Source organism: Patagioenas fasciata, chromosome 6 (assembly GCF_037038585.1).
Source record: "Patagioenas fasciata isolate bPatFas1 chromosome 6, bPatFas1.hap1, whole genome shotgun sequence".
In the NCBI taxonomy this organism is placed as follows: Eukaryota; Metazoa; Chordata; class Aves; order Columbiformes; family Columbidae; genus Patagioenas; species Patagioenas fasciata.
The window spans coordinates 27,004,670-27,030,706 of NC_092525.1; the positions used below are offsets into that span (position 1 = coordinate 27,004,670).

The 26,037-nt window shown below is 36.6% G+C and overlaps 1 protein-coding gene across 4 annotated transcripts in view; it reads left to right on the plus strand.

Annotated features, from left to right (window-relative positions):
• CAMSAP2 (calmodulin regulated spectrin associated protein family member 2) overlaps nucleotides 1-26,037 on the plus strand; it is an 85,388-nt gene that overhangs the window by 12,428 nt on the left and 46,923 nt on the right. The gene's annotated exons all lie outside the window — the stretch shown is intronic.

A 26,037-nucleotide genomic window follows, 5' to 3' on the forward strand; every position in this document is an offset into this window, starting at 1 on the left:
GTCATAGATTTTCTTCCTTCTTCCTTGATAGGAGCTGAGTTAAAAAAAGAGATTATCTCTAAAAAGGATGGCTACATATGGCCAATCCTCTCTGTAGGTTGTTTATAAAATGACAGTATGATTGAATAAGATTCAACTGTATTTAAAATATTTTAAACTTATTTGCACTTTTTATTGTTTAACATATGATATATAAATAAATGAAGTATGAGACTACTAAGGTTAAGCTGACAATTTCAATTCTAATTTGGAACTTAAGCTTACTCATTTTAAATCATGAGCAAATTTTATAGTGATATCAGTGGAATTAATGTTCTTACTATACTTGGAGGTATTTATGGCACAATCTGGTCTTTTCAGATTATAATACATTGGACACAGGGAATAAACTGTCTAATAGACTAAGGGCTTCCTTGAATTTTCCGTCATTCATTGGCCAAATCTATGCTTTGCAGTCTAGTGTTCCCAGGATCTTTTTGTTTGAATCTGCCATCTGGAGTTGGCTGACTACTCTACTTTAAGTCCTTTGATACTTTTATGGTCAGTGACCTGTACCTGCTGCTAGAATGGAAGTGCGTGAAAATGAACACAGCTATGTTTTTATTGTCAGCTCACTGGCAACTTTTGTTTACTAACATTTAAGGAGACTAACAAATATTTGGCAGAAATGACTAGAGACTCCCTCTTGTTTGATCAGTTGGTATCAACTAAGTAGTTGCAGAACCTTTACAGGTGTGACATCAAAACTAATTAGTAATTAATGATTTATTCCCTACAGCATTGCCAACAAGTATTAATCCTCCTAGTTTATACAATGTTTTTTAGAAGTGGCAGTGAGTTGTCAGTTACTGTGATATCAAGACTAAATTCTTTGCATCCACTTTTTTTATTTGAAAATTCTTTCTTGCTCATAGAATACTTAAGAGCTGAAGATACGAATATTTCAACAATAGTACTAAAACTAGTCAAGACACTTTATCATTAAGCTGTGATTGGTGAATGCAGATAAATTTTGCTGGTCTCTCTCTTTTCATCTTGATATCCTTTTTAAAAAGGAGCTCAGCAAAGACAAGTGGCATTTTAGTAAAAGAAGCTATAGATAGCAAATAAAAGATGTACTGAAGTGATAAATTTGCAGGACACTGGCAACAGTTGTGGGTGGTTTAGCAGTAAGCATTTATAACATTCATAGAAGTCAAAGCATTGAAGAGGTTAAGAAACAAGCTTCCTGACTGTTAGAATTAAGTTCTGTAAAAATGTTGTTCTTGTTTCTGAAGGAAGACTTGAATTTACAAGCCTCTGGTTTTCCCATTTGTTTGTTCTTTCATTTGATCCCTTTCTAGTGTAGTTGTTAGAAACATCTCTTTTCAGAGTTGTCAGTTGAGAAAATGTGTCAGTACCCTCTAGTTTGGTTTGCTCATCTTCAATTCTGTAGTTAATGTTGCTTGAAATGCATTTCAATAGCAGTTTTTTATTTACCCTGTACTAGAGCTTGTGTCCTTCTTTCCTGTTTTAAGTATAGTCCAGCAAGTAGTTATTCAGGCATTGGTGTGGGTAACAGTCGACATGCCCAGATCCCTGTTCTGCCCCGGGGTCCGTTGTCCCCACTCCAGGAGCAGCACCAGCTGAAGGTGCTGCTGCTGGTGGGCTTGTTCACACGCAGCTGTGCTGTGACAATGAGGGAACACTGGCGCCAAAGCACAGCTTGCTTGGGCAGAAAGGGCAGCTGTGTGTAAGACAACTGCTACCAAACAACTGGCTGTGAAACTGTAGTCTCAATAATAATATTCTGAGCCCAAGAGTTCTGTTTTGTCATGCCATGTTCATATCCCTCTGCAAGTTCATCGCAGCAATGCTACATTTTAGTTGGGAACTCTCAAACTTTTTCCTTATTATACAGTTAGCAAAGTTGTCAGAGAATTTCAAATCTGGCTGTTGCTGTATTGCCAGTCTTGAAATTATCCCCTTGGTGTCTTCCAGTACCTTTTCCTAGTGTTCCATATACCACAATTTCTACAAGTCTTACAAAGATGTATATCCCGTTTTAGAGTATGGGATGATTTTTTTCTTTTTCCATTATGTAGAACGGAAAGTTAGCACATGTAATTGTCATACATTCCTCTGGTAGACCAGGTTGTGTTAATCCTATGTTCAATCTAATTTTGAGTAATATAATACAAAATAGTATGGTAGTCCTTCTCTTGTTAGCCTGCCTTCCCCATAAATGAGGGAAAGATGTTGGTGTTTGTTAGAAGATGTTTTTTGTTGTCTGCTCACATGTACTGTGTTTCTATAGCTGAAAAGGGGTGAGTTATATTATGAAATGAAACTATGGAAAGAGATTTGAGTATGGAATGTTTTCATTTTACTTGTGCTTTATAATGCTTGTAGCTGCAGTCAATGGACTTGGGATTCCCAGTACTGTATGTCTGTAGCAGTGACGGCTGTGGTGATTGTTGGTTTACTTCGTGTGTGACTGCTTTCTAAAGCAGGCATGTCAAATTTTGACCTTCTCTGTTTCTTGAGTATAGCTAAACCTTTTTCTAGGAAGCACCTCATATAAAAGTCTGGGAAATGGATGTGTATGTTTATGCACTGAACGCAGGATAGATGTTGGTTTCCTCGTTAGTCATGACTGACTTGGCTGCATCAGTATGTAATTTGAGAAGCTGCAAATTTTTGTGTTTGTATGTGTATGTCTATATATACCTATGTGTATGTATATAGAAAAATCAGTTTCCCTATGTGGGATGGAATTAGGAAAGAGGCACTTAGGAAAATAACACACAGGAACAGGAGCAAAGGCTTCTGCTAATGCTTCCCCTGTTTAGGGGTAAGGAGGTCCATATGGAGTCTGGTTTGTTTTAGTCTGTCTTATCTTTGATTTGTTCACATGTCTGATTTTTTTTTTTTCTAGGATAAGGTATTCTGGCTAGGTTATTATTCAGGCTTGTTCTGATTTAAAAACTTGGAATTGAAACTGTATGTTCCTGAGAGATTGCATCTTGTGATAACACTACTGAAATGTTCAGTGGTACCTCCATTTCTGTTCTTGCTGTATTACAAACTATTAAAACTTAATTCTATGTTTATTTTTGTTAAATCTTATTATTTGATAGGATCACCCTGTTGCTTTTATTTTTGGTAGGGAGCAAAAGAACCACATATCATGTTATTACTCTTGAGGTTGAAATTCAGGGGGTCTTGGCTCTGCTGCATTAGTCTTTAAACAGTGACAGTCTAGAGCTTGGAATTGAAACAGTGTTGAACCAAGGACCAAAGTCTTTTTCTCCTGAAAATTATACTTTAAGTCAGGAGTACAAAAATAATTACCTGATGCTTAAAGTTTATGAAAGCTAAGTTGCAAAAATATGAGCAAAGCTATTTATTTCAATTGGCAACTTCAAATCACATAAAAAAGAAAAAAATCTGTGTTAAGCAGGTACTTCCATATGAAAATCATATGCAAGGTTTTGACAGGCTATAGAAATCAGAAATGGCTTAAAATTCGGCATGGGTCTGATACTTAAGCAATAATTTTGTCTTAATGCTTCCAGTTATAATATGCACATATCATGTTCAAGTCAAGATTTACTTTTATATTTCCATGTTGATTTCTCTCTCTTGAATTTTACATTTATTTCACGTGCTGAACTGACTTAAACCTTCAAATATCTGGTACACAAGAGGAAGGCAATTTGGATTTTTTTTTTTCCTCATATACATATTTTATCTCTTTATATTTAAAAAAACATAGATATCTGTTCTTACTGGATGAACCAGAAGAGACTTTTAGACACATTTCTGCATTATGCCAATAATTTTATACCAAATGAATAATGCATTTGACAGGGCAAATCCTTTTATGAGAATTCTGGCCATTTTGTATTCAAATGCTGGTGATCTCTGTCAATTTGCCTCGAGTGGAGAGAAGAATAAATAGATTCAGTGAGGAATTAAGAAATGCTTTCCCTCCTCCACGTCCCTGCAATGCTCTTCTGCCATTTGAGGAAAGGAATAAAGAATCAGCATCTTCTTTCTCTGCTGCTTGATACTCTGCAGGGAAACTGAAGCTGCATAATTACACAAGCTGTGGATTTCTGTCCTGCCTGGTCTCTGTCCCCAATGCGGCAGGGCCAACAACAGCTAAATTTCAAGCTCGAAGGGTAATAATGTCACATCTTTAATACTAGTTGAAATCCAGTGTGTGTTGGGGGATGTACGGATACAGTAATGTTATAGACGGTTACTGGTTTTGTGCCACGTATTGATATAGCATTTTTGTCTGACTTACAAAAAAAATTAGTCTTGCAAAGTGTGGAAAAAAAAAAAGGCAGTTTTAGAGATACAGTTTTTAAATAAAACTTAGTGACTGGAAAGTGGTTATTGAACACTCTGTATATAAATACTACCTCCAGGGAAATATGGCATACTTTCAGATCTTTCTCGGTGTCATCATCTCAGTATATAAAAATTGTACTAATCATAATGCAGTCAAAAAGTGTAACTTGTGTGTAAATTTGAACTCTAATTTGGAAAAATACTGTTACAGAAAAATGTCAGCCAGCTGAGCAGCTACCTTAAACTTATACCCACATATAATGGTTTTTGAAAAGTGCTGTCCTTGATCAAGCAACACTTAAATCCTCCATACACTTCCACAGTTGTCATCCAAGATGCAAAGGGAATGAGAGGCTCCAGCAAAAGCCCAGCAATAAGTCCATAATAGCTGGTAGGCTTAAAAATTGTTATCTCCCCATGTGTGATTCATGTGTATGGGCTTTTAATATTAGTAGTGTGCTATCATCCAAACTGTTGGTCCATTTAGCTGCAAATTACCTTCCTTATTGAAGATGTCTCTTGTGAGGAAGTTTGTCAATTTTTGTAGCAGTTTGTGAATCTGGGCTATAACTGAGGTCTAATTAGGTGTGCCTGTATTAGGCTTTTAGTACTGATGTGGAGCGTGCTTTTGAGACAAATCTTTATCTTTCTCCCAGTTATTGCACTGCTGGTTTGCATTGTGGAGTCATTTTGGAAGCAGGAACTCTGTTTCTTTCAGCAGCTGAACTGGAAGATGGGCTCTAGGATGGTGCCTGCTTTAGCCCACCTTGCAAGGGGTACTTGCTTCACAGGGCTAGGGTGCAGCTGGTTGAGGTGAAATCCTTGAGAAGGGGGTTGAGCCAGTTACTGGGACCGTTGCACCAGCTCTGCTTTTCTGCTGTGCAGTGCTAACTGCTGAGTTAGTCAGACATACGTGGAAGGAAGGGGAATGATAGTGCTGGTTTTGTACCCACAGCCAGAACCTGCGTCTCTTTTTGGATAAGATAGCGGACGGTAAGTGGTTAACTCCTCCTGCAATCTGGATTTTTGGTCTCTCTGACGGACTGCGTTCACTTGAAATGACAGTCCCTCTCATCACAGTAGTATTTATCCTTGGCGAAGGAGTCCAGCAGCTCACTCAGCTTGCAGCTACATGCTGCAGCCTCTGCACTTTCGTGCTATGGAATTCCTTTAGCTCTGTAAGGCAACAGAAAGTGTAATAAACACTTCATAGAACAAAGAAATAAGATGTGGCTTCTGCCCTGAAGAACTTTTTTTTTCGGGTTTTAGGCATGATGTAACAAGTTTCCATTCCTGTGCTATTGTGAATTACTTCTTAGATGAGGATACATAAAAAGAATTTGCAGTTAATTGACTTTGGCCTGGTAGATACCATAATTTGTTTGTTAGAACACCAGATTCTAATGTTAACTGATGTGATATTGAAGCATCTTGCATAAAAGCATGTTTCACAGAAGATTAAAAAGAGCAAATACAGCAGTGAAACATAACCTGAGTTTAGTCTAATAGTCTCTTGTGCCACATAGAACCAGTCAGTTTGGGGTTTTGGCTGGGATAATGTAGTCTTCAGATGTTCCATATTTTTTACTTGATTTCTGCTGTAGGCGCTGGGGTTTAGACTCATCTCTTCACAAACATTCTTTCTAAGGTCTAATCTGCTTGAAAATGGTGATCTAGTATTTTTTCTGTATTCTTGTGTCAGATAGCCATGTCACTTTAGTCAGTGTTGCAAAAACATGTTTGATGTAGTAAAGCTGTGTGGTTACCAAGCTCCCTTGAGCACACGGTGCCAGTTCACACTTTGGTCATTTTTAACTGCTGTAACTCTTCATAAGGTTTGTTCTACTCTTACCATTTTAACTTCTAACTTAGTATCCTGTTAGCTTTTTTTATGCAGGTAATGTTGACTCATAGCCTGGGGATTTTGTGTGTTGCCTGCTGATTGTTTTTAATTATGTTTGTCTTGTTTGTAGAAAATGTTTTTTTTCTGTGTCATGTAAATAGCAGCAGTGACTTGGGATGTGTTCTGTGGTATGTTTGTCTAGAATTTAGTAGTGCGCAACACAAACACCAGGTTATCAGTGTGAATCATACTAGGGTTTTGTTTATTTCTGTGATTTTCTGGGACTGAATAATGTATTTAATCTAGACCCATTCCTCTTCTGAAACTGAGCTCTGTGACTGGTTATATGCTAGTAATGCCTTTCTTTTGTCCTGTGAATGATTAGCTTGGCTGCAGTTAAATTGAGTCAGTTCTGTGTTTCTCCAAGTCAGTTAAAAGAAACTTGAGGTGAAATAAAATTACATCATTAGATTGTTCTCTGCTTACTTTTATTTGTGTGTATCTTAGCCCTCGAAAAGCTGAAAAGAAAAAATTGCAGTAAAGGACCATTATTTGTTAGGAAGATATCTTGTGGGAGAAAATAGATATATATTCTTAGAGCATCAGTTTTGAAATTGTTTAACAAGGACTCTCTGCTACTAAAGGTAGGATTTAACACCAAAAGATTAAGTAGATATCTGTATCAGAAATTTGTGGAAGACTTGGGTAACCACAGAGTCCTCTGCAACATCCTTTGGGTTTTCATGGAATGTCTGCTCAACTTGTGCACCAAGCACAGCAACTAATGCAGAAGGCAGCAGAGCCACTGACACCAAGGTTATGTCTGTAAAGAACAGAAAGTAGGAATTCTGCTAAAAACCTGATTCGTGTTTGCAATTATCCCACAAAAGAAAGCTGAAAGCCTTCTATATTTCTCTGGCTTTAATTTTTATTGTTGTGGGGGATTTCTGTTTTGGTTTGGGATTTTATTTGGTTGTGTTTTTGTGTGTGCATTTGGGGGGGGTTTGTTTTTGTTTGTTTGTTTTTGTTTTTTTCTTCCTGCATGCTTAATTTTAGTACAAAAATCTATGTAGGATTTTGGTCTTACTCAGGGTTCCAGCAATGTAGCTGACATCTCAAATTTGTGTCACTAAAAATCCTTGCATGGAAAATAACAAAATCTGATTGTTCTTTTGGGCAACTCTTGTAGGATTCAGAGCTATTGAATAGACTGTGCTGCTTGTATTGCATTGGAAGTTTGTTCTCAGAACTGCCATGAAATCCCTGATTTATACAGAACCAGCCCTATATTTGTCTTTGCCAGGTGAATGTAGTAGGCAATGTTCAGAAATACCAGCATGCTATGTCATGTTTATTTTAATGTGAAACTGTGGCAATAATTTCATATTTTACTAAAAAGGGGAGAGAATATTGAAGCACATCTTCCAACTGAGATACATAATATGCTAAATCAACTAAACTGCTGCTGTTGGAATGATGACAGGCAATATAGTTGAATAGGTACCTCAGGAAAAGGTAGTACCTCATGAAGTTAAGTCTCGTGCCTTTCATGGGAAAATAAAGCACTGCGTCTTTTTTAATGGTTGTCTGTCTTGTTTGCTTCCTTGCTAATTAGGAAACATGGGGTGCTGTGAGGGCTGGAAAAAATAGTTGGTATTCTTCCACCTCGAGCAAAACAAAGTTTTGAACCAAAGAGCTTCTGATTGTATTTGTAGTTAGTGTTCCTTCTTATGCTGCTGTTAACCTGGAGGGGAACAGGAAAAGGCAGGGGGGATGAGGTGGCTTAATTAAAAAAAAAAGAGGGGGAAACAAAGCCAAAAAAATAAACCTGAAAAGCAGACCAAAAAAGCCACTCCTGAAGCTTAACAAGGAAAAACAGTTAAAAGGAGGTATAAATTATGAGAGAGAAACGTATGAATTAAAGTCTGTGAAGAATGCTAGATACCATACAGAAAATGTTTTCTAAAAATGTCAGGAAGTATTTCCATTAACCTTGATAGAAATACTATTTTGTTAAACACAATTTAAGAACATTTTCTTCCTGTTTCAAGAGCACTGATAAGTAGTGTGGTTCAGCTTTTAGCTCTTGGTTTGCTGCTGTGAACTTTCTTTTATCTCTTTCAATATGTGAAAAGATTATTTAAATAAATGTTTAGGAATGGTCTTCTACTAGGTTAAGTATATTTTTGGAGTATAGTTTAGGAAAATAATCTATGAATTATTGTACAGACTACCTAGAAGGTATTTCTTCATCCATTAGTTTATTTAAATTAGGCTAAGAGGCATCTTTCTTAATACCCGCGTGCTGTAGAGGGGAAAGCTAAAGGTCTTGCCTGGTTGTGTGGCAGGCAGTGACTTGGTTAAGAGCTCTGCTTTCTTCCTATTATGGAAAATAGTGAGTGCTTTTAGCAGGAGGTGTGGGTCTGTCATGTAAACATAAGGAGAACTTCACTACCAGCACTGGGTAGTGCACGGACACAGCAACAAGGGGACAAACCCGCACTGGCTGTTGAAGGAATAGTTTGTACTCAAAGTCGTGCAGCAGCTGCTCCAATATAGTACAAAAGAGCGCTGCTAATCAGTGTTTGCTAATCTGCACACACGATCCTGGCAATCTGCCCATGTTTATCAGCAAAGAGTGCACTCTGTCATCACAGTAGAGGGATCATAACATTAAAATCTCTGTTCTTTGAAACTGTGTGGAATTTAACATTATCAGATTTCTTTTTTGTTGTTGGAGTTTTGTTTACTGAAGTTGAATGAACAAAGTGTTGTCTCCGTAGTGCGAGTCTTTTTGTTTGACACTTACAGAAATGCAGTAAACAGCAGTGTACTTCAGTCATTTATATTAACTGGTAGTTTTTCTGTGAACTATTATGTTCATATGAACTAGTAGGAAACTGTATTACCTTGCAGAAATATATCTCCAAATTACCCAAAGCAAAATCCAATAGAATTGGTCCTATGTAAAGAAAACAATATAAGGCTGTATTAAAACATTATCTGGTAACTTGTTATACTATTTAAGTTATAAATTGACTGTAATAGTGCTCTTTAACACTATGTCTGCTACAAGTGTAGAAAGTTTTCAGCCTTTCCCCAGCCATCAAAAGGTCATTAGGAAGGGTATCTCCCAGTATAACATATTTCTTTGCCTTCCCAAGCCACGATTCTAAGACCAGTGGATAAATAGCAGTCTATGTCAGAAAGAGGTTCTACAACTTGGCTTTTTCTAATCTTCTAAAAATTACTACCTTTATTACAATTTATATTATTATCTAGCAGTAGCTAGAGATCCAAGCCAGTCAGTTGTCAAGACTGCTGACATCTCTCAAAAGCTGAAATGGCAAGAACTCTTTATAAGCTTTAAGTTGGATGTTTGGAACACAATTTAGAACACATAGCACTCAGTGTTTATGAAGAAAGTTTATACAATTTGATGTGTGTATTGAAATATTTTAAACTGTTTGATTTGATGAAAAAGTGGCAGGTTAGAGATTATTATGAACTTTGGAAGAATAAAATTTACAAGAAAAGCAGAGCGAACATGTAGATATTAAGTAAACATGTAATGGTGAATCAGATTAATTTTTACATGATGTAATTATTAAATGTGTATGTGTATAGTGTGTAATAGGAAATCTCATATAGAAACACTTATGTTTCTTAAATATGAAATTGAGATCTGTTATATTATTAAAGGATACAAGTATAGTATATTTTGAAGTAAATTACACAGTGGCGTTTAGGCAACAAATTACTGCAGTAGGTACCAATTAAGTGCTGCTGAAAACAGTTGGAAAATGCAATCTGTATCATCAACAGCATTTGCTGAGAGGTTTATTTACAGAAGTTATACCACCTTACACCCTTTTTGCTAACAGTGGCCTGCTGACCTAAAATTTATGAATTAGCCTCTGGGATTTGGAGGCAATGAGGACTTCATTTTGTCATATCAGCAGTCAGAGGAACCCTACCATCAGAAAGTCTCCTTTTTCTTAAATTTCTTTCTTAAATCTTTTCTGCAGTATCAGCCCCTTATTTTGTGCTGTCTACTACAATGAAGAAGAATGGTTTATTTCCTTCCTTTTTGTAGCAGCTTTTTATGAGTGAGCAGGTAATGTCTCTCTCCCACTTGGTTTCCCAAACCTTATCTCCATTCCAATGTCCTCTCTTTGGTGCCAGTCTTTCTTGACAGGTTGTGCAGAAAACTGGACCCAGGATTCTAAGTGGGTCCTTGTGAAGGCTTGTAGGGCACCATGGGTGCTGGTGCATTTTTTGCAAGCAGCTGACACACACCTGTGTGAGCTGTCTCTCCCATGGCAGCGTGGTGCTCGCGATCTGCTCACGTTCAGGGGTTGTAACCATCTCTGACCGATCTCTAACCTCGGATCCTGTCCACTGGTCAGTGATTTACCTGGGTGTTTTCCACCGTGATGCAAAAGTTTAATACAGACTTGTTTATGACTTTTCTCCATCATGTTAAGAATATTTTGAAAATGAATATACCATGCATTAGCGACACATGCTTAGGTGGAAAATATTCTGTGCTTGATTTCTCTTAAGAGCCTGACGTGAGGGGATAAACATCTGTAAAAGCTTCCTGGCCTATTACATAGAATTCTGTAATTGTGGGTGGTATGTTTCTGTGGTATTGTTTTGTGATGGCAGCCAGCTTTTGTAAAGAGCTCAGTTCACTTTTAAACGTTTTGTACATTAACACCTTTGCTTTGTGGAGGAAAAAAAATCCAAATGCACAGAAGTGAAACAATGGAATGGACAAAAAGTTAAGGGAAAGACAATTCAGTTCACAATTTTGAACAAGTTTTACTCTTTTTTTTTTTTTCTTTACTGTTCTTAATTCCTCCCTCTCAAAAGCAAAATCAACCTTATCTAATGATATTTAGAAGTTTCCTGTGAAGACATGTTTGTTTATCTGAGGTTAAAAAAAAAAAAGGCTGATTGCTCATAGACTGTAAGTTAATGTAATTCAGTGTATCATTTTGTCAGGGAAACCTCATAATTTGTGTTGCTGAATTTTTTATGGTAAAATGTATGTAACAGGTACCTGCAAATAATGAGATTATTCAAACTCTTGCTTTAAATTTTTCTTCAGCAACAGGAAGAAATACAGAGAAAATTTATGTGGTTGGGAATTAAAATAGTATGGTAACGATGGAGTTGATGAAGAAATACGTATAGACACTAGTGATAAAACTACTAAAGACAAGAAAATCTGTTGGTAAAAGTCCTACTCAATTAATTTACTTACTGAACTTGCTATCAGTTTTAGTATAGTAATTGGACAACAATGGCATCAGTCAAATTACTCCAGTGTCTTCTGAGGCGTTATGGTGTCCCCAGGCACACTGCAGTAGGTTTTTTCTTTAATGTTGGTTAGCGTAATGAACTGTATTTTCTCTAAGTCAGCACATGCATAAACCTGAAAATTCTCATTTTTTCCAGATTAAAGCTCTGGGGAAATAAACAATCTTGCTGAAATACTGTCTACTTTCAACAAAAAAATAAAAAAATAATACCCATATGCCTCTAGGCATTGAGGGATAATTTGTCTGGTTTTCCCAGAATGGAGGGAAGCCAAGCGCTTCTGTGGCAGGATACATGTGCCTTGGTGTTACTGGCTGGAACTGATTATGGGGGTGGAGAAGAATACAGCCTTGCTTGTTCTAACAAGATCTGATGTCTTAATGTCTTAAATGCAATTATGCTCTTATCATACATGTGGCTGTAGTGTCAATTATTTTATGTTCCTTTTCTCAAACAATTTTAAGCCTTTTCCTTACTAGAGAATTTATTACCTTTCTGATTACTCTAGCGTGCTTTTTTTTTTTTTTAAGCTAGATGGGACCTTCCATTTCAATGTAGCTTATTTGATGCTCTTCCTACCCTCCCAAATTTAGAGGGAGAGCTGATTGCTCTACTGCTTTGATTCATCATCTTCCTTAGCCACCTTTCTCTCAAATTTTGCATTCTCTTCAAACCTGATCACTGAGTTTTTCTTCCAGGCCATTGGTAAAAACAGTAAGAGATGTTGAGCTGACTACTCATCCCTGTGGTGTTTCTTGGAAAATGTGCTTATTCATTCATTACTGATTCTGTGCTCAGAGTTGCATTTTCAGCTTAGTTGGCTGGATTATAAATCAGTTTAATGTGTCCAGCATTAAAAATTTTATTTCATCTCAAATATATTGTCAGATGCCTTGCACTCATAATGACAGTCTGACACTTCTCAGTTACATTTATAAGCTAATTTAAAAAGAGGCTTATGTTCTATAAGTTCATGTTTTAATTAGCATTATCTGTTTATTGTCTTTTTTAGTAAGTCAAGCTGTTTGTCTCTGAAATGATTTTGCCTGAGATCTAAAGAAGGATACAGAGCCTTAACATTATTTGTATTGTCTGACTCTTTCTGTCTCTTTCTTCCTCAAAAAAAGAAAAGCCATCGTTTAATTTTTTCTAGTATTTTGGAACATCCTCTGTGTTCTTAGCGTTGCAGATAGAATAGCTGAATATATACAGAGAGCTCCTTTTTATATTTTTGAAACTACAAAAGGATTTAATGTTTTTTCTGTCCTGAATTGCTCTAGACTCTGAAGTTGTAGGTTATGCATTCAGTTGGCAGACTTGCAGATCAATAATTAATATACCTTTTAGAAAACACAGCTAGAACCATTTGAAAAAAGTGAAAGATACTTGTATCAGCTTGCAGGCCACTATGTGTACTTCTAATAGAATTGAGGTGGTTCTCTGTAGGCTGTTATTTCTTATCCTTAAACACAATGAGCATCCTCAGCCACTTGAGAAATGAGCTACGAGCTGTCTTTTTACAGCAGAAACCTTGGGCAGCAGCACAAGACGTGACCAGCACTTGCTGTCACTTGGAAAGGTACCACATTTACTGGGGTGGGAACAGTTTGTCTCTTCTGCCAGTTACCTCATTTTTTTCTTGTACAAAGCTCTTGGTTTATAGTTATTTTTAGATAATATTCAACTTAGCTACCATCCTGATGAATAAATTAAAGTTGAAATGATGCAAGACTGTTTTCATGTTATTTTGAAAAAGATTTTTTATTGTATTGTCCCTTTTGTAGTCTTATCCAAACTATAGGCTTTTAGATTTTTTTCCTGCTAGTTATTTTATGTGGAAAAATACCATTCTTCCAATATAATCACTGACTAAATTTGCATTTAAGTTTTCCTGAAGGCATACACTACTGATTTATTGTTCTTTGCACTGCTTCTGTACCTTCTTTGAAAATATGTGTATATATATGTATATATATATGATATTTTGGGTTCATCTTTTGTCTCACTTATGGATGGCTGATATCTTCTTCTGGTTATTTCTTTTACAAATACTTGTACAAGGATATTGAAGATGGCTCGCTCTTGCCTAGTCCACCAGCTAAGTTCACTCCTTTGCTAAAAAAGAGGCTGAAATGCAAACCAAACAGCTATGGACTCTTTGAGCTTCCTTCTTGAGCCAGCACAGATTGCAGATAGTTCAAGAAGGTCCCTCAGGATGTAGGTCTGAGGAGAAATGGGAGAGATTAGAGGGCTCAGGGTGGGAACTGGACCTTTCAGGAGACTTAGAGTGGTGACTGGGTGGGAGGAGAAGACTGGAGCACACAGTCCATCAGTCCACAAAGTGTCATTGTTGTAGACCAGCTGAACTTCTTTCCACTTTCTTCATTTTCATTACCAAAAGATAACCAGAGCCAAGTGCTTGGAGACGCTTCCTGAAAGTGCTTCAGTTATATTATCTAAAAGGCATCATCAGCCTGTGACAACCCCAATAAAGGAGATATCACAGCTCACCTACACACAGATCTGGAGGTAAAGCCTATTGCCAGGAATATCTTTTTCCAGAAGGATGATAAATTTTTTTCACCCACAGCATAACTCCCACCTTTCCTCCTCTGCTTCTTGCAGTGGCATCAGTGTACGTGATACTTTACAGATTAAAATAACACATTGCTAATCTGTTGGCAACTAGACATGACATTATCTCTTACCTTATTGTTAGAATTTCTGGGGGCAAAATAATGGATTATGATTAAAACAGGAAAATACTGTGCTAAAAACAGCCATAGATTATAATACTTGAACTTTTAAAATTTTATTACTTAGTATTACTCTAGTTATACATTAAAGTGATAACTGATACCAATGACTAGTACTGCACTAAGTTCATACGGAATTCAGTGTTAAAATGTTTAAGCTACAGTTGGCTTTGAGATGTAACAAGGTGAAAATGAAATTCTGTGGTGCACAGCTCAGGGAAATGCCTTCCTTTGAAAAGTGTTAGGTTGCTGTGCATTAAATTAGGGGGAGAAAAACCTTTTACTTCTGTCTTATTTTTTAATTGGCAAAGTACAGGACCTACAGAACAAGGAAATTTCTGTACAAATTTTTCAGTAAGTATCTTCAGGACTTGCTTTCATTGCACTGCCAGCAACATTGTAACTAAACCGGTAACAGATTAGGGTCGCAATTTGCTCTCCTCTAAGCCCTTTTCATTAGAATAGCAGGTCCATATGCAGGAAAGATTGAGTGGAAGTCTTCTATTTACAGAACAATTGACATGTCCAAATGGGAATATTTGTTAGGAGTATGAGAGGCTTTCAGAGAATTTAATCTTAAAGTACTGCTTAAGTATGAGGGGAAAAAAAATCTTCAAGTGGGGAGTGAGTTGTTTTTTTCATTAAACATTGTCTGAAGCCTGCAAATATAATAAATACTCTCTCAGGGTGTACATTTTCCCCAAGAAAAAAATGTTATGTACATCTATATTAAGGTATTTGAATTACTAGAAAAGATAAATGAATTTGTATCCCAGATTTTGTTTGACCTGATATGGATGTTACCGAACTTCTCAAAAAGTTCTACTATTAGAAGAATTAATGTAAAAATAACCACAGAATTGCACTTTGTCTGGCATTTTTATGTGACGAATATTTTAACAATTGTGCGAAGTTGTACAGTGCACATAAACTTCAAAACTGCCACTCATATCTCAGTTGAAAAGGCAGAATGTGTTTATGTAGATAGTTTTTACTAAACCAACATACCAGGTTATTTCCTATTATGAACTTGTCCAGTGACAATTAAGTTTTAGTTTTAGTTCTTGTTTAGAGTGTGTTTACAAATTCTGTGACTACATGTTAATCACTGTTTTCTACAGTATTTTTAGTGAAAGAAATTAACAAAGATCTTCATCTACAATTCTTAAATGTTGAGGCTATTCTTCCTTTATAATGTCGATCTCAGAATTGCACTTCTTTTCATCCCAAACTGTAACACTGTTCTTTGAAAGAACTATTTCACTCTTATGTGAATATAGGTTATTTTAAAAATATGATTTAAGACAATATATTGTTAATACGAAAAAAAAATACTGTGCAGTCCACCTACTCTGTTACTGTTGTCTCAGTCTTAGGGTGTGAGCTGCGTGATTCTGGATGGATTTCTTTTCAATGTCAGGGTAATGCTGAGCATGTGACAGGTGCTACAAGTCATTTGCCAAATATTTTAAGTAGGTTTCTCATAGTTTAAGGATTTTTCAGAAGGTTAGTTTTATAACAGCATTGTAATGATTGTTCCCTAATGTAATGGGGGAAAGGGGACAAAGTGACTTAGGTTTCTATTTGGAGTTGGTGTCGCAAACTAATTAAACAAACAAGTTCTCTGCTTCATATGCCTCTATCTTACATCTAAAAAAATCTCACCTTTTCCCTATACATTGAAAATAATCTAACTCATTGGAGCTATCAAGTTGCATACACTTTGAGTTGGAAATGTATTTTGTTCCTGTAATTTTAAACATTATTTTTTGTTATGAATTGTTTAACTACTTCTTAACTTTAAGTTCAGTATTCAGTCTCAAAGGTTAACTTCTGTACTTGCTGCTGTGAAAAAACATGTCACAGCAGACTCTATTATGTATTTACAGAAACTCTTTTTGCAATCTTTTACATATTTCAGATGCCTTTTTAGAGGATGCAATTAGTTGCATTTGCATAAGCAGTTTGAACCTGATTATATGTTGAAAGCTAAATGATACTTTGAGGTGGAATTTGAAAGCTTAGTAGGTCACTTGTTTTTCTCTGGATTAGTGTGCTATGAATTTCAATATACAGTAGACAGTGCTTAAGGTCGGGCTGCTTATTATTTCAGTGAAAAGGTTATTAAATTAATCAAATACAGAATAAAATCCAGAGACTGAGTGAGGAGACTATAAAATTGAGCCTATATATGTGTGTGTGTGTATGTGTATATATATAAAAAACCTTTTTTGAAAGAGTTTTGTCTTTATCTCATCAAGCAGCATGTTTTGCCATAATTATATAGTGATATATTTGCAAATATGAATACATTCACTACTACATCTTGTCAGTACATTCACTATCAGTATTTACGAGAGAGTGTAAATTGTTTCATCCAGTACCTTGTTGAAATACCAGGGTGTAATGGCAAGTTTTCCTATTGGGTCAGGTAACAGTCGAATGAAAAGTTCCAAAGTTTATAAGGAGCTGAACAAGACTTGTTAAGCAAATGTCTGGAACAATCAAACAATCGGTGTTTGTAATGATTGCTCTCTAAAAAATAACGTTTAAAAACAAACAATTTATTTTAATATAGACACCAGTATCTGTAAAAACAAAATTGGTAATGTTATTTCTATATCACTGTGTACAAAGAGTAAAAAATTGATGGCAATGTCAAATATTGGCAAACTAGGAAAAGGCAGAGTGATATTTTCATTTCATTTGTAGTCTTGGGACTCTGTCAAAAGCATGATGCCAGTCTCTAAACATGACATTCTGGCTCATTCACATCCCAAAAGGATAACACTGTTTGAATGCCTGGTTCATGAATGACTGGTTCATTCTCATTGTTAAAGGCCTGTTGTAGCATTGTTTGCTATGTGCAGTCAAAGCTACTCTGACGTGATGATTCCTATAGGTGTATTTGTGTGTGTGAGTAAATGTGTACAAATAAACAAATATGGAAGAGTGTTATTGGGCTGAATTTACAAGTGGGGAATTGAGATATTAAGGATGTAAAGAGCCTTAAGTTTTAGTTCATTTAGGATTAGGTAGCACTTTTAATACATTAAAAATGGCTCCTGTTGATTCTTTACCATGGCTGCAAAATGAGGTGTTGCTGCTTCTATGGCAGACATCACTGTCTGAAGACAAACATCCACAAGTTAAAGATCACAACGTTATTTAACACAGGAGTGAAGTTCTGAGCATTCAGTTGGCTACCAGGGGACTTCTGAGAAAGTAATGAAATATCTTTTTGTTTTCTTTTTACCTTCTTCTTGCCTTCTCATAGTAATCTTCAAACAAGATCTGAAATTCTGTTCCATGGAATTATGCAAATATGCTCTTCAGTCATCATTAGAATATGTAGATACACAGTGTGGATCTGTACTAATTGATATAATGGAGTGACTGATGGAGTTTTAGGGTCTCATATGCTGTGTACATCATATAGATGAGAAGCATTTGAATACTGATATTTTGCATACTCTTAGTGGTGAGACTTAAAGGTATGTTGGGCTTTGTAGCAGCTTCTTCAGATTGGTGTGTTTTAGTGACTACAGGCTTGCTTTGCTAGAGTCAAAACCCAATTTTTCCAGTTTGTGTCACCATCCTACACTATAGCATTCTTTTCACTTTTGTTCAAAAGCCAACAGTTCCTACTCTTCTTTGATTTATTCAGTCCCATTGAAAACAACATCAATGAAGTTCTTGCAGCAGCACCTCTCCAGAGACTTTGGCCTAGCTTGATGTCGTTCCTCTGCAGTCCTTACTGTTCACATCACCTTATTCTTCAGCTCTTCCAAACAAAACTGTCTTCAGATCCTCCAAATGTTCAACAGCCAAACTGCCCAGCAAAGATGTTTATTCTGTGGTTGTCGCAGTTGACTGATGAAATGGTGTAGCTGATCAATTAAGCTGCCTGGCTCTGGCCAGGAGCTCTGAGCTCTTAACCACTATGCCCTGATGTGGTGTTTGCCTGGGGCCTGCACTGATCCCACGGTGGCAGTTTGTGACGCTCCTGATGGGACATCACGTTTAATAGGCTGCTGTTCTCTGAATTCATCATTTAAGGATAGCTGTCGAACACTTTGCTTTCCTGTTCCTTTCTTCCCTTTGTCTCCCCTCTTTTTCCCAGCTAAAAGGTGATGTAATAGTTCAGCTATGGGGATCATTCCTTTTGCTGAAGCAAAGGTTTCATCGTGATGCAAAAGGCTTGTGTGGTTTCTGCACAGCATGTACTGACATATCTTGTGCTTGTAGCAGAGGTTTCAAATAATACTGTTGGTATTTACTGTTGTTCTTGGAAGCACAGCAGATACTTACATTCTAGTTATCACCATCTTAAGTCATTGAAGTGTGTTAATTTGAAAATGAAAGGATAGGAGATACCATTTTTCATGTTTCTGTATTGTGTTTTTCTGTTTAGCTCTTTTCTCTGTTTCATTTATCACCCTGCTCTCTTATGCAGCTTGGCTTAGTTGGGAAGAAAAGGAGTGATATTTTGCCAAAGAAAATAGTTGTTTACTACAATGTGAATAGGTTATTGCTGCAACTGAGACTAATGTTTTGAGAGCTAGTAATTATGCAACACCTCCTGGAATGACATTATGAACCAAAAGGGTATGAGGAATGAGAACATGGTAGTGTGTTTTATTGTTTTAATCTTTAAATAGACTTAAAAACCGGCAGTTATTTTCTTACCAAAGGGAAAAGAGAGGCTCTTACAATCCCTTTTTATGGCATAAAAATTCTCAGTTTTCAAACAGGTATTTGTCAAGGATGAGAACAGGCATCGTTTTACCTTGGCTGCCAGTTAACTGAGAAGTAGTCTCTAGTTTACAGTGGTCTCCTGTTCCTTTTTAATTCTTTGGCAAAGAACATTTTAGTATTTTCTATATGCAGACCACAAGCTAATTAGCCTTTTTATTTTTAAAAATAAAGTTTTCCTGGAAGGAAGACGTACTTATTGAAGGTGGCATCATATCTATATTTTTCACACCTTTACCAAAGCAACTTTTCTTAAAAGCTTTAGTTACTATTTCATTGACCTTCCCATCCTTGTGAAAAGCTGATAGAAAGACAATCCATTGCCTTACTGGTATGCTGGTCAAATTCCAGATTGTTTTCAAAGTGGGGTGATAGTTGACAACAGAAGTCTATGTTGTAGGTACCCTGTCCTCAGCAGAAACCTCTGCTGTCTGCTCCTGTTGACCTGCAGCAGTTCCTGGTGGAGACAGGGCCCCTGTGGCCCTGTGCTTAGCAGAAACTTACTGTGATGGGTACTACAGCCAGATGTTCTGCAAAGATCTACAGCACTGGATGAAGTGGACATCCCTGGGGGCAAGTAATCTATTCAAAAGGATTAGTACAGCAGGATCTCTATGAAGGCACACAGATTGCTCTTAAGTATAAATTATATATCTGAGTACAGAGTTAGTTGGGAAGATGGAAAAAAGAGATCATAAAGTTTACAGTAAAATAATTTTTTTGTGCCCGCATGTGCGTATGTATGAGTTTTTCTCTGAAGAAGCCCTATTTTGGAGGTTCAAGATCTGTCTTGAACCTTTTTGTATAGTCCAGATTAACCAAACATGTGGAAAGACTTTTGAACATATTTATCAAAACAACTGTAATGTTCCTTTTCCACTTCTGCTATAACTTCACTGTGGACCACGTCCTTGTTCAGCAGCCTCTGTTGTGTCTGACCTGTCGCAATCCTTTAATAAGTAGATGAAAAAATGTTGGTCAGCTGTCTAATTTAGTAATGCTATTAGTCAACAGCTTGTCACTTACAAGGTTTTACTACATTAACAGCCATAGAGGAACAGGTTTGTTGTGATCAGTATAATTTTCTATGTCTCTTTTAATTTCTTTAATGCTGCTGATAGACTTCATTTACCTAGGAGACTGGGGAATTTCTTTTGACCTTGGCTGTTATCTTAGAAGAAAATGTTTGACAAGGTCAATTTCTTCCTCATGTCTTACTGTGCTGTGTTATGGTCTATAAATGTGATATTCCTATAAACCTTTGAGGAAAAGGACAAATAACTCAAATTCTTAATGTAACTGCCATTACAATGAGTATGATGACCTTATTTTTCTGTCCTTCTTATGGTTAGTAAAGAAACAGCAGGGAAATTATCAGGAGCTTGTTCATTTGCAAATACAGGAAGATCTCATATTATGCTTTCATATAAAAATTGAAGCTAGCTTTCCTCTTCTTGAGGATAGTATGTTGGAATGACCAGACATAATATTTTTATTTCTTTAGCGAATATTTTCAACAAGAAAAGCTAAGCCTAAGGAACATCTTAGGCTTGTCCTAAAACCAGTTTTTCCATACATTAACAGTTAAAAAAACCCACTTCCTACATTCTTGAATAACAGCTTTATAAAAATATGGTGATATTTGGCGTGTGATAGAATGACGTTGTCCTTAGGTCTTGGATGTTTGCATTTCAGAGGAATTAGCTTCAACCCTAAATTTTTTTGTTTTATCTAAGACGATAGAAGATAAGTGTTTCCCCAACATATAAGAATAATATGAATTTGGACCAAGAAGGATGGTTACCTCTCAAAAATGAAGTTGTTTTGCAACAAAACCCCAAATCTTTTGTTTATGTTCTTGAAATGCCTTCCCTGAGTAACTTAAGTCTTTCTTTCCAGGACTGTGTTTTGGTGAGAGTCTCACCCAAGTTCCTGCTGGAAGGCACATTTCCTGAGGAAACTGGGTAGAATGTAGGAGTTGAATCTTCCCCTGGAAGGCCAGGCCCAGAACTGTGCAGATGCAGCCTCCTCACCATAGTGTTAGTAAACGAAACATTAAACAATGACATAGAAGGGTATACATAATGGGGAAAAAAAAAAAAAAAAGGATAATTATAAGGAGCCTGTGGAGCCTGTTCAGATGCAAATGTAGGAATGTTTTATATTGACACTTTATGCAAAAATTCATGGTTGTTTCCCTCTTTTGAAAGATAGCATCCTGTTTGTTTTCAACTTCTCACACAGTCTTGTAACACCTGAGGTTTTCTGTGGTAACCTGAATTATGCTGTGTCTTTTTACACTTTTCTTGAAGGTATTCTGGATTTATATTGCACTAGAGCAGCATGGCAACTTGTAGTGTTCAGCTGGGCTTTGGGTCAGTTACAGGCTTTTTAGCAGCAATCCTGGAATTTAGTTGGAGTTTTCCACTGATGATGTGGCCCAACTATAATTCTTTTTTGGCTTGAGAAATGAGGGAACTACCAACTTTGTCTCTCCTCTTGTAGGAGAGCATGTTCTGTGTTTACCTTCATTTTAAAAAGTAAAACCTTGATGCAAATACTGATTTTTTGAGAGCTCAGTATTGAAGCAAATGAGAGCTACATAGTCTTTCTCTACCTTTTAACTTAGCCATATATTTCCCATGAGGTGGGGATTTTGTACGGAGAAGAATACCAGCAAACTCTTAACATGATGGAAGACATCAGATGGTTGCCCAAAGAGGTTGTAGATTCTCCTTCATTGTTGATATTAAAAATTTGACTGGAGAAGTCTTTGAGAAGTCTGAACTAGTTGGACCTGCTTTGAGAAGGGTGTTGGTCTATGTTTTTCTAGTTTTCTAAGTTACTGTGGTCAAATATTGTTTGAGTTCTTCTCCAGCAAATTGTAGAAAACTAGGAACTTCTCACATTCTGTCTCAAACTGAGACTCATCCTAAAATGCAATGAGTAATCAACCTTCCAATCTGTTGTGTCACAAAACAGTATATTGTATTATTCACGAGTGTAATTAAAGCATTATTTTTTCTCCCATACTCGTTAGCACTATGCAGAAGAGCTTATTATTAGAATTAGCTCATCAGAACCCAAGGCCACTGGGCAGTAGAAAGAGATGCGCTAGCTGTTGAGAGCTATGTAAACAATGTAAAGTTTCATCCTCTGTATTACTTCAGGCAAAATCTTAATAAATTATTGTTGTGACATGAAATTGATGGTTTAACTTCTACCAGATGAGTCTTTTACGTTCATTCAATGGTTTGAGCCTCCTAAGTATTGTAAGATAAAATGTGAGAGTAACTTAACTACTTTCATATCAAGGAAAGGCAAAATCGAAGTGCAGCTTACTCAGAAAGCATGTTGTATCAGTTACCTGAGCAACAAAAGCTGCCGTTCCAAAGTGGCTATCAATATTTAGCTGTGAAATGGATTAACTAGCAGTGTGTGGTGCAGTTTCAAACAGGGCCAGGCCAAGTTGTGCTGCAGAAGATGTTCCTCTTTTTTCTCCTTTGCTTTTAACTCCAAGAACTAGTACCCCAGCCCTACATTGATTTTTATTTTGGGACCTCAGCTTCTTTTCCCTCTTGCCCTTTCTAACTCCCTTTCTTACATACTCGTAGCACATCACACAAACCTGAACTCTTCACCCTCAACTCTGTAGCCAGCCAGCATGTCTTGTCACCGCTCCTGCATCTCCATGGGGAAGTGGTAGTTTTGCAGCGCTCCCAGGGCTGGGCTCCTCCAGCAGATGTTCCGAGCAGAATAGGCTTGGATACTCCCGGTGATCGCTTCCTCTGGAGGTGTTGTGGCTGAGCTGCCAGAGGAGTTAAATCACTGCTTTTAGTGTCATTACTATGCAGGTATGAGTGAGTCAGGAAGAAGGAACTACTTTTTATTTATATATGGATATAGTTGGTTTACAACCAAAGCCCTGTTTATCTTTTTCCCACTCCTGTATTCTTCAAAGACTGGGGGCAGATTGTTGTAACAGAAGAAATTCAGAGGGTATTTTATATAATTATTCCCTCTTAGTTTAAGTGTCCAGATCATAACAGCAAGGAGACAGTGCACATATGTAACAGAATATACACTTTTGTAAGGAATCTTTGTGGTTTATCTGGATGGGATTTGACAGTGTGAACTAGGAAAATCCTTAATTATCTGCAAAACCAAAATATTCTGGGAAATTTTGAGGCTGGTGTTATTAATCAAAATATAACTACATATAGTATAAATTTATTGTTTTCAGTTATCCTACATTCATTTCTCATTTTAGTTTAACCTATTCAACTACAAATGTTTCGGGTTTGAAACACAGAGTACTTGGTATAAAGGTGCCGAAGTTCCTATGTGGTCTTTACCATTAGGCACTTGATTCTTCCAGTAAATAGGACACAGGCAACTTCTGGAGTAATTGTTAAGTATATTTTTTAAAAAATCCAAGTAGGTAGTGTGAAATTATAAAATATGACAAAATAATGTGATGAGCACCATTTGCTGGTTCTTGATTCCAGTGCACGTCATGCAGGTATTTTGTTTCAGCATGACCTGCAATGGGGCAAGGTCTCACTTGGTTATGTGATTCAGAAAGAATTAGGGAATTTCTGTTAAGTATTTAATTAGGATTGAGTTAATAGATCAAGTTATTAACTTCCCTAACAAGCATAATGAGGAAACCTTAGGTAGAAGAATGTAGAAGTGCTATCAAAGTGCTTAACTCAGCAAGTATCTGTACTTAACACATCCTCTTTTGAGAAGTGAATCAATTTCCCATGTCAGATGTGTATAGCAGGTCAAACAATGATGTTTTATAAATATTCATGTAATTGATTACTAAATTTTGGAAGTTAACCAAATACAGAAGGTTATAATAAATATTGGAAGTATAATAAAAATAATTCCTTCTACCTTGCAGAACCTGCTGGGATGTATTTAGCATGACTCAGTAATGCTAGTTCTTGCTGGACAAGCATCTTATCAGAGTTGAGCGCTTGTTTCTCATGAAAATGCAGTGAGGAGGTAATTCAACATGATCGTTCCATTGCAGGACAAGAATAACTAGACAACTGGGATCATTATAGAATTGTACTAGGCATAAGTACTGTGTGAGGCTAGAAAAGAATTGGGTCCAAAAATCATCAAAACAGAACACAGCTGACTAGTTCAGACTGCTGCATTTTGTTGATCAAAATCTTTTAAAACTGTTGTTTCCTTTGTGGTGTCAGAATTGTCTTCATTTTACTATATGAATGCTGGTGAAATGAAGCAATAGCTTTGAAGTTTTTAAGAGTTACTGGATTTACTCGTTAATTTTTTCCTCATCTCCTGCAGTACGAAGCCTTGGCCTGTGCTTTCCCTGAGCTGGAATTCTGCAATTTTCCAGTCTTACTTGTGATTTGGAATTTAGGTGGTATCTCATTAAGCTAGCAGATTCATTAGAGGCTTGGATTACCTATGGGGAGGGTCTTTGGGAACGGGTACCCAGGGGCTGAAGCAGTTGTAAATTCAGTAACTGTTTTTGTAAGGGTGATCTCTGTCTTAGTTATTGTATTCTCTTTCTTGCTTTGTTTCTTTCTAGTTATCTTTGCTCTGGCTTGATAGCAATCTGTGGTAATAATAATAAAAGGAAATGTAATGTTGATTTAAGAACTGGTATAAACTGGCAGAACATTAATGGGAATTTCAGTTTTAGTTTAAGAAATGTTACTTACAGTTAGCATTAACAGATCAGTTATTTTTAGGAATACAAATACATATGCTTTATCGTGGTGTTTGCTTGTATGTACTCTGTACTGTTAACTGAAGCAGCTGTATCAAGGTACTGGTTCTTACTGTATTGTGAGAAATATCTGGATCTGAAACCTCTGTTTTCAGCAGGTAGAAACAGTTGGTTACATGCAGAGCTAATGATACAAAGGTGATGTAGGTGTTCTCCCAGGTAATTGTAGAGAGCTGATCTGTTCTCTGCACAAATGCCTAGTCCAGTGTAGGCAAAATCTGTAGGGAATTTAGCTAGAAATATGTGTTGATTTTGCAAGAACCACCATATAAAGACTTTTTTTTTGTCTTTTAAATATGATCAAATTCCTTCACAAAATTCTTGCCAAAAAAATTCTTGAAGCACAACCAGCTTCCATAAGAACAGAAGTACACGTTCCTGTTTACAAAAGCCGTATCCCAACTAAGATCAAATCTCTTCTCCAAACCATAGTGAGACCAAGGGACTTCATTTTATTGAAAGACTTAAGGGAAGACTCTATTTATTTATTTATGTGTGAGGATAACAATTAGATACTCTTTCCTTTCTGTCCCTTCCTTCGAGTACCATAGTGGGAATTGGTTCTGTCTACGATATTCCGAAGGGAGCAGGCCAAAAGGGAACTCCAGACTTTGATATTGCTGAATGGAATAGGCGAAACATCCTTAGTAATTTAGTAGTAATGTGAGAGCTGTCTATAATATGTGGTATTTATCCCTAAGTACCTGTGTGTACAGTATCATATACACCTTTTGCTTAGGACACCTCTTAATGAGGTTGTTTGCAACCTGGAGGTGGAGCAGGCTCTGTAATCAGAGATCAGGCAGGCAGAGAAGGCATTAGCAGTCATGCTCAGAATAGCTTTTCTTCTGCAGTTCAGTAAGCTTCTTTACTGGTTAGTTTATGCTATGCAATGTAGGTTCCACAGCTTTATTTTCTACTGCTAAATAGTTCAGTAAGAACCTTACTTACAGAGACTGTAAAGATTATTGAGTTAAAACTCTTGTTTTCTGTGTGGGGTGTAGCTGGGCAAGACAAAACCATATTTGTGTCTTAGAAAATACCACTAAGAATCCAGCATTTTGAGTTTATTTGGGGTTTAATATATATTTTGTAGTGTGCCATGTAAGACTTTAGTACTTTTCACCACTGACATGAACTGATCAAAAAATTAAAAGGGTTTTTTAAATTGGCTGAAGCTGAATCTCTGCATAACAAAAGTTTTGTGATAAAACAGTATTAGTTCATGTGTTGTTTGCTGC